The following is an 8,329-nucleotide window of genomic DNA, read 5'->3' on the forward strand; positions in this document are numbered from 1 at the left end:
CTCACATCTTTTACACTTTTACGTGGCCAATTTGAAACGGGCAGTTGGGGTGTCAGGCGCTTCTCCAAATCTGCTCCTGGCTCAGAAGCTTCAGTCTCTGTCCCTTCCTGAGCTGCAAACTCTGCAGATCCGAGTCAAATTAATCCTGGCCACATCCCTACACTGGTTAAGTCAGGGAGAGAGTGTGATGTGCAGGCCCAAGAGCCAGGGAAGGCATGCTCAGTGCCCATGAGGAGGTGCTGGCGCCCTGGTGGAGGTCCCCTCTGCAGGCACCACGGGGGCATGAGCCCAGATCCTGGGAGGCTGGGGGGGGGTCTTCTCCAGCAGGCCCTGGAATGCACTTAACATGGTCGGTCTGCATGACTGAACAGCACTCCGGGGCCTGAGGGGGACGGAGAGGCCCAGAGAGTAGCCAGCCAGTGGGATACTTCAAGGAAACTCACCTGCAGGCTGAGGACTGACTAGACAGTGGAGAGGTACAAGAAGATCCAGTCGGGACTTGGTGACAAGAAGTGTGAGCAGTGAGGACAGACCTGGCTAAGCTGGGGTCCCCTCGGTCCACACGGAGGCTTGGCTCCCTCTTGCAGCAGTTCACAGAAAGTCTGACTTGCTGCTTTGCCAGGTGTGTGTACACAGCCCTTTCATGACACCCCAAACAAGCCACCCACACACTGCAAGGTGGACCAGGAGCCAGAAGATGGGCAGAGCTGGAGACTGGGGGAGGCCCCAAGGCCAGGCACCTCTCGGTTCCGTGCAGGTATCTCGGTGCTTGGGGGATGCCTCCAAGGGTGGGTAGAAAGGGCCACACAAGGAGGAGCAGGGCCGCTGGCCTCAGGGCAGCCTGGCCCAGCCCACAGTGTGGGCAAACCAGGGAAGTCCACCTCACATGGAGCAAGAGGAGATGCAGAGCTCAAGGGCTCTTCCTCCTACAGAAAGCCCAACTCCTTGGCTCTCCAACAGGTAGAATTCCTCATCAGTAAAAATGCATTTTAGGACATAGTTAGAAGGAAGGCTCATGTGGTCACTCGGGGGGCATGTGGATGACACGTCATTGCTGGTGGGGCCTCTTCTAATGGCAAGTTTCGATTAGAGAAAGAACATGAAACAGAGAAGAAATCGCAATTCACCTTTTGTTTTGAGGGTGGAAGGGCACAGGCTTAGGTGACATCAGATGTTAAACTCTGTCACTTTTGCCAGTGATCCAACTGCTTAGCTAGGTTGCTTGTAAGAGGGACAGAGTACACTAAAACATTTAAGGAAAGAAATGACATTTATGCAAGGAGTAAGGCGTCGCTCAGAACACAGGACGTTTGACCTCCGTGGCTCAAGGAGAAAGACTACAGCACTACAGTTTGTGCATGGTCCCCGCAATCCTCAGCCACTAATGGGACTCTGTGCCAGTCTAAGTGCCATAGTCCAAAGACACAATCAGATTCCACCTGGTGCCAACCAGCCTGGCTGGGTAAGCTCTTGTGCAGACAGTCCTCTGAGGGGCAGGCAATGGGACGAAGGGTCAGGTAGTGGGACGGAGGGGCAGGCCCGCTGCACAGGGCTCCCACAAGGCCTCTCGCAGCAGGCACCCTCTGACCCGCCAGCATCCTCAGGACGCTCTCACTAAGTGGGTGGAGCCGGGGTCTGTCCCTGCCCGCCCCATGCAGCAAGGCCTTCCTCAGGCAAGGACAACGAGGTGTACGCAGGGAAGGTGGCTTTCCCAAGGCCACAGATAGGATGAGGAAGGCAGGACTCGAGCCCACTTGGCTCCAAAACCACATCTGTGGGTGGGGAAGGGGCAGCCGACTGTCCAGTACAACAGCAGATGGCAGAGAACCACCCGGGCTGGATGGATGGGGCATCAGGCCTGACCCAAGCCGCTGTCAAGAAGGCAGGGGAGGGAGGAGGGCTGGTGTCTGCAGGCCAGGAGGGAAAGGCAGGAACAGGTTCAGCCAACCACGCGGGGCCCTGGAGCTGCACCCCACCTCGCCATAGGGCGTCTGGGCCAGGCGCACCCCACTGCTTTAGCCAGCCTCCCTTCCTGTGTCATAGTAATGCTCTCAGCAGAATGGACGGCTGCCCCGTGGAGGCCACATGTACAACCTCCTTGCAACTGGTGGCCACATGATTCTGGCCCGAGGGATATGAACAAAAGGGACACATGCCCTTTAGAGGCATGTCCTTTCTCTTTCCCTTTTCTTCACTCTGGAATTCAGTTTAATGGCAGGAGACACAGCAACTATATTGGACCATGAGATGAAAGTCCGATCAGAGTATGGGAGAGCCACAAAGTGGAAGGACAGGGGTACCTGAGGATTAGAAGCATCTACCCAGCACAACCAGCCAGGCTTGCTTCCAAGGCCAAGATGTGCTGAAGTAATAAAATGCTACATATCCTGTACAGTCTCATAGTACCCTGCAAATGCTTAATGTTCTCATGATCAATATCGACTGAAAATACAGAAAAACAAGATAGGCCTATTTGACAAGGACATCGGTGGCAATTTCTGTTTTAATTCATTACCTACTTAAAATTTTGAAGTGACTATATGCAATAAAAAATTATTAATGAAGTTGATTTCATCCATCAAAAAATCTAAGTATTTTGAATTTCTGACATGGCGATTCTTTTTCAAGGATTTTTTTTTATCATAGGGAAACTTATTTCCAGATATTTCTATTATAAACAGAAGTACGAAGTAAGTGTAGACTTCTGGCCCTTGTGTGAGGTTTTTCTTGGACTAAATTTTTTTAAAGCACGAAGTTCTAATCACTGGTTATAAACCTTAAATATTTTACATTTTTAATTGTGGAAATTTTAAAATGTTTGCACGCTTAGATAACGAATCCCTCAGTACCCATTACATATCCTCAACTACCAGCTCTTGGCCAGTCTATTTTATCTATATGGTCTTAATCACTTCCACCCTGCCCCCCAGATTATATTGAGGCAAAGATATCATACCATTTCATCCATTAATATTTAATATGTATCTCAGGACTCTATTTTAAAAGCATAATCACAATAACATTATCCCACATTTTAAAAAAATCAGTAATTTTTTATTGTTATTGAATATATACAGGGTTTAACTTTCCCCAGATATGTCATGATTTTTCTGTAGAATGCAAATAAATCCCGCCTCTCACGGTTGACGTGTCTCTTCTCATGCACAGAAAGAGAGTTTTATGGGAAAGACCCACAGGCCTCCGTGTGTTCCCGGCTCTGCTGTCTTGGTCCGAGTCCTGCTTCTCCAGGTACATCCACGGCTCACCGCCCTGGCCTCCAGGCCGGCACCCCCCCAGGGCAGGGCCAGCTGTGGTCTCTTCTCTGGCCAACACATTTCCCCATCCTCTTCAGGACCTGGCAAAAGTGCCAGATGGCCCGGAGGGGCAGCCAGGGCCTGGGCCTCCTGTCCCAAGCCCAGATGGAGCTGTGCCCAGGCTTAGGTCATTTGTAAGATCTACTGCAGGGACCTGAAGATCACCTAGCTCAGTGGTCAGTATCTTCTACAAAAGGGCAGATAACGCGCATTTTAAGGTTGTCGGAACACAGAGTCCAGTTGCTGTTTTCAGCTCTGCTGTGGAGGGCAAAGGTCATCATAGACAACATGCCAACAGAATGAGGCTGGGTTGCAACAGAACTTTATTATGGCACAAATTTAAATTTCATAAACATCAAAGTATGATATCATTGCAAATTGTATTGTATAATTATATGTAACTATGTATTATATTATTATTATTAGCATGTTATATGTTATATTAAGCTATAAAAAAGTATTGCATCTTGTGTCATGAAATATCATTCTTTGGTTTTGAGGCATTTAAAAATGTAAAACTCATTCTTAGCTTGTGGGCCATACGTAAACATGGCAGAATCAATTTGGCCTGTGGTTGCCGCGTGCCAACCTTGACCTAGCCCAACCTTCACAATTCTTTCACGGAGCATTAAACTGGGGACCAGAGAGCCCAACTGATTGACTCAAAGTCGCACAGCAAATCAACGACAAACCAAATTAGAATTATCCCCTTATAGTGCACAAAAGAATCCTGTCATCTGCAGGAATTGTCATCTGAGAACCACTGGAAAGGCCAAGGACAGAGAACCTGAGCTGATCCCCTGCCATATGGTGACAGTGACAGCTGAGAACCCTACTGCGGGCCGTTTCCTAGTAACCACAGCCTCTCTGGCTTGTTATTTATAACTTATTTCCCAGTGGAGAGGGTGGGCGACCTGATTATATTAAGTTAGGAGAGTGGAAGTCCTGGTCTGCCATCTGAGGACCGACGGGCCACCGCTGCCCCTGGAGGGGCGAGCAGGTCCAGCGGCAGGGCTCCGGGCAGGACCGTCAGCGGGCTGCGGAGCTGGGAGCCTGGCACACCAGCCTCCCCAGCTCTCTTCCTCTGGCTCCAGGAACCTGGCTCCTCCGCGGTGTCCAGAGGGCCGTCTCGTGCCTAGAACGCTGGACAGTCCATGTCCGCAGAGGGACACCAAGCATCTGGTGACCCTGGGCAGTGTGGGCGGCGGCGACTGGAGGCAGGAGATCGTAGGCGGAGCTGGGCGCGTGGGAGCCAGAGCAGGTCCAGCACAGGGCCAGTACAGATGGCCCAGAGTGCCACCCCATGTGTCCCACACCTTGTCCCCGCAGGAGGGAGGTGAGCTCTGGGCTCACACAGCGATCACAGGCCGCCCGCCCGCCTTTCCTAGGCCCAGGCAGCCCTGAAACGGGGTTGGTGGTGAGGCCAACCCGCCTTCGCTTCTGTCCGTGTACCCTGCCATGCACAGTCACGGGAGAGCAGAGGAAGGGGCGGCTTTCCCTCAAACTGTGAAGAATAGCGGGCTCCCTAGGTCCAGAGCCTCCAGGGAAAGGACTTCAAAGCCACTGCTTGAGGAGGAGGTCCTTCGGGTTTGTGGCCGTGTCCACCTGGACATCTGCTCCTGGACAACAGGAATGGGCAACCACCCAGGAATGCTGTGTGCTCAGAAGTCACAGTTGGGGTGTATTTTATCATGTGTGTGCACGGCACACACACACACACACACAGGTTTAAAGTGAGCATTGCATACTGTTGGTGATCTGGCCCATTATGGATTAGGGTTCATCCAATGCTGTGCTTTCACCTGCCCATTGAGCGCTTCTCCCCGCCTCACCCAAAGACACCCCAGGCATGCAAGGTGGGTGTGGGTGCTAAGGCAGCAAGGACAGAGGAAACCGGGCATGCCCAGCAAGCCGCTGCCCTGGCTAGACATGCAGAGGGCAGGGGGGTGAGAGAAAGCAGCCCAGCTGGCAGCATCCCAGGGTGCCTGCCACTGTCATCAGAGATGCAGGGCAAGGGTGACGTCTGGCCCAGGTGGCTGTGGGGTCCCTGCGGCAGATGGTCTGACTGACCCCAGACCACAGGTGTTTCCAGAAGTGACTCCTGCATTCTGTTCATTCTTGGCGGTTTGCTGCTGCTGTTTTGTGCTTGGCTGGCACCCAGGGTCAGGCGTGAGCTGGCGACTGCTCTTGCTGAGCTGCACCCCAGCCCTGACCCTGTCTTACTGGAGGGCGGGTCTGGTCTTGGGGCCCACACTCTGTAAAGCCGACACCCCCTCCCCGGCTGGAACCAGCGTTTCGGTTTCCCCCTGGAGATGATGCTCCCTTCCACACCCTCAGTCCCTGGGGTCCAGTCTCTGGGGTCCTCCTCCTCGGTCTGGCCAATCAGTGATCCACGTGGCCCCAACCACAGGTGCTATGAGATGACCCAGTTAGAATCCACCCTGCGATTTTACGGGACCAGAAATAGGTGTGCTCTTGCTAGAGGGGCTGAGCTGGTAAAAGTGGGCCCGACTGCCTTCCTCCCCCGGGAAAGTCTCTCTGAAGACTCAGCAAGCGTGGCTGGGGACAGCCAGACCCCAACAGTGTCACCCGAGTGTGCACATTCAGCCACCTCTGTGTAGGACTCCCCGGGAATCAAAGAACTCCTGGGTTCTCTTTCCTCAATTCTGCTTAAGGTAGTTCCCACGGAGTTGCTCTTCCTCACAGTCCGGGTCCTGAGAAGACAGGCCACCCTGTCTGCTCAGCCCCTCGGCCTACAGAGACCTCCCACCCCAGGGTTTGGAGCAACTGTAGGAGGTCACGGGGCAGGAATGGTCCCTATTTAAAGTGAAACAGTTAAACATCACTGCACACTCGGTACGTGTCCCTTTTTATGTATTTTTATGTGTGTTAAGACTCCTAACAACCTCATGATGTAGTCACTGTGACCATCTCCATTTGACAAGGCTGGAAAGTGAGGCACAGAGGTGAAATGAAGGGCCCAAGATCACTCCCTGGGGCGTGGTGCATACACCCTGCTCCTGAGTGCACTTCTATACACTCTGTCTGTGAGCACAGGCAGATCCAGGCCTTGCCTCTTACAGAGAACACGTCCAGGGTGAGGGGCTGTCTCTCTTGTGATGACATCACCTTGTGGCCTGAGAAGGGGTTTGCAGACATCGTCGTCGTTGAGGTCCCCCATCAGGAATGAGAGCATCCAGGTTGCAGAGAGTGCTCTCTGAGCACCACGGTTTCCTGCACCATCAGAGGCTTCAAGCAAAGAGACACCTCTTCCCTGCTGGGCTGGAAGAAGCAAGTGCCACCCTAATAGAGAAGTGTGTTCTGCCAAAAGCTGTGTAAGCTTAGCAAAGACCCAGGTGTGGCCAGTGTTGAGAGCCACAACCAAGTCAAGATGGCGCCTGGCATTTTGCCAGAAGGAGTGGTTGAGAAGTAACACCAGCGAGCCATTAAGATGATGATAATTAAGTTAAGCTGTGTATAATTATTAAGATAATGACTGATTGCTGTAACTGGATGATGCTAAATTGAAACAAGCTATGTATTCAGTTGTGTATATAAACCTCTGCTATCCGGCAATAAGGCGGCTCCTGCTACCTCGGGTGCCCGCTACTTTTGAGTTCCCCTTGAGTTCTCGTTGGTTCTTGCAGAGTTTCTGTGGAGTTCTGGAGAGTTCCCGTTAGGTTCGGGCAATAAAGTAGTTCCTGTTTGAACCTACAAGTGGCTTGTGACCTCCCAGTTATTTTGTGCCCAGCCAGGCTACGGCAGCCAGAGTGCCAGGCCCATCGGCCCTGGGTGCAGCCTGAGCAGCTTGATCTGGGGAGCAGCAGAGCTATGCACCCAGACACTCAGACACCGTGGCACAAGTGGGCGCTGAAGTTCCCAAACTATGGCTCTCCAGTGCTGGCACCTGAGGAGCGGTTTCCCCAACGCTAGCCAATTCTGCCCCAGCCAGGAGTCCTGAGGTCACTTCAGCGCAGACACTAGTGGCCTAGACCCTTGTTGGACACAGCATGTCTAAAGATGGGGACCCATGGGGCAGCCAAGCCCGGACACCCAGACAGGCAGTGACATGCCCTCCTGGCAGGGGCTCCCTCATGGTGCTCAGCCTGACCACAGCATGGAAGCTGGCCCTGCAGCTGGCCTGTCCCATCGTGCACGCCTAGGACAGCACTCAGTGAAGCTCGAGATCATCCGCATCTTATTATATGAGGATACGCCAAGGGCAGGTGCTCCAGTGGGTCTGTCCCACTGCACGGGGTCACCCCAGGCCTGGGGCGTGTGGGACAGTGCCCACCGCCAAGCTCCCGCCTAGTTCTCCTTCCAGTGTTTTCCATCTGCAGTCCACTAGTTGGGGCATAGATCCATCCTCAGTGCAGGTGCCAGTCCTGGGTCCCCTGCACATCTGACCTGCTTACTGCAAGGCCAAGGTCCCACTACCCCTGATGATTTGATAGAGAGGCTCATGGAACCTGGAAAGCCACTTACTTATGGTCACCAGCTTCTTACAAAGATACAGATAAACAGCCGGATGAAGAGGTGCGTAAGGGTGGGGTCTGGAAGGGTTTCTGTCCCCAGTGGAGCTGGGTGCTGCCCTCCTGGCACCTGGGTGTGTCCGCCAGCTGAGAAGCTCCCTGGAGCCTGTTCCTGACGTAGGCGATGTTGATTGAACCATCCTGGTAGTTCAGTCCCCAGCCTCCCCAGCCTCCCCAGCCTCTCCATCCTCTTCAGCCTCTCCAGCCTCCCCAGCCTCCCCAGCCTCCCCAGCCTCCCCAGCCTCTCCAGCCTCCCCAGCTTCCCCAGCCTCTCCAGCCTCTCCAGCCTCCCCAGCCTCTCCAGTTTCAAACCACACTGAAGCTGCTGAGGACCACCAAGGTCAGCGCACAGAGGAAGGTATCCTTTCACCTTTGTCACTCAGGAAATGCCAAGGGTTTTCGGCACCAGGATCGAAAACCAAATCCTTATTCCCCATTGTAACACGGTGGTTTCTGAGGCCTTTGGGGTGTTGACAGGACCAC

The sequence above is a fragment of the Spermophilus citellus genome (genome assembly GCF_964194105.1).
Source record: "Spermophilus citellus genome assembly, chromosome: 7".
Taxonomy (NCBI): domain Eukaryota; kingdom Metazoa; phylum Chordata; class Mammalia; order Rodentia; family Sciuridae; genus Spermophilus; species Spermophilus citellus.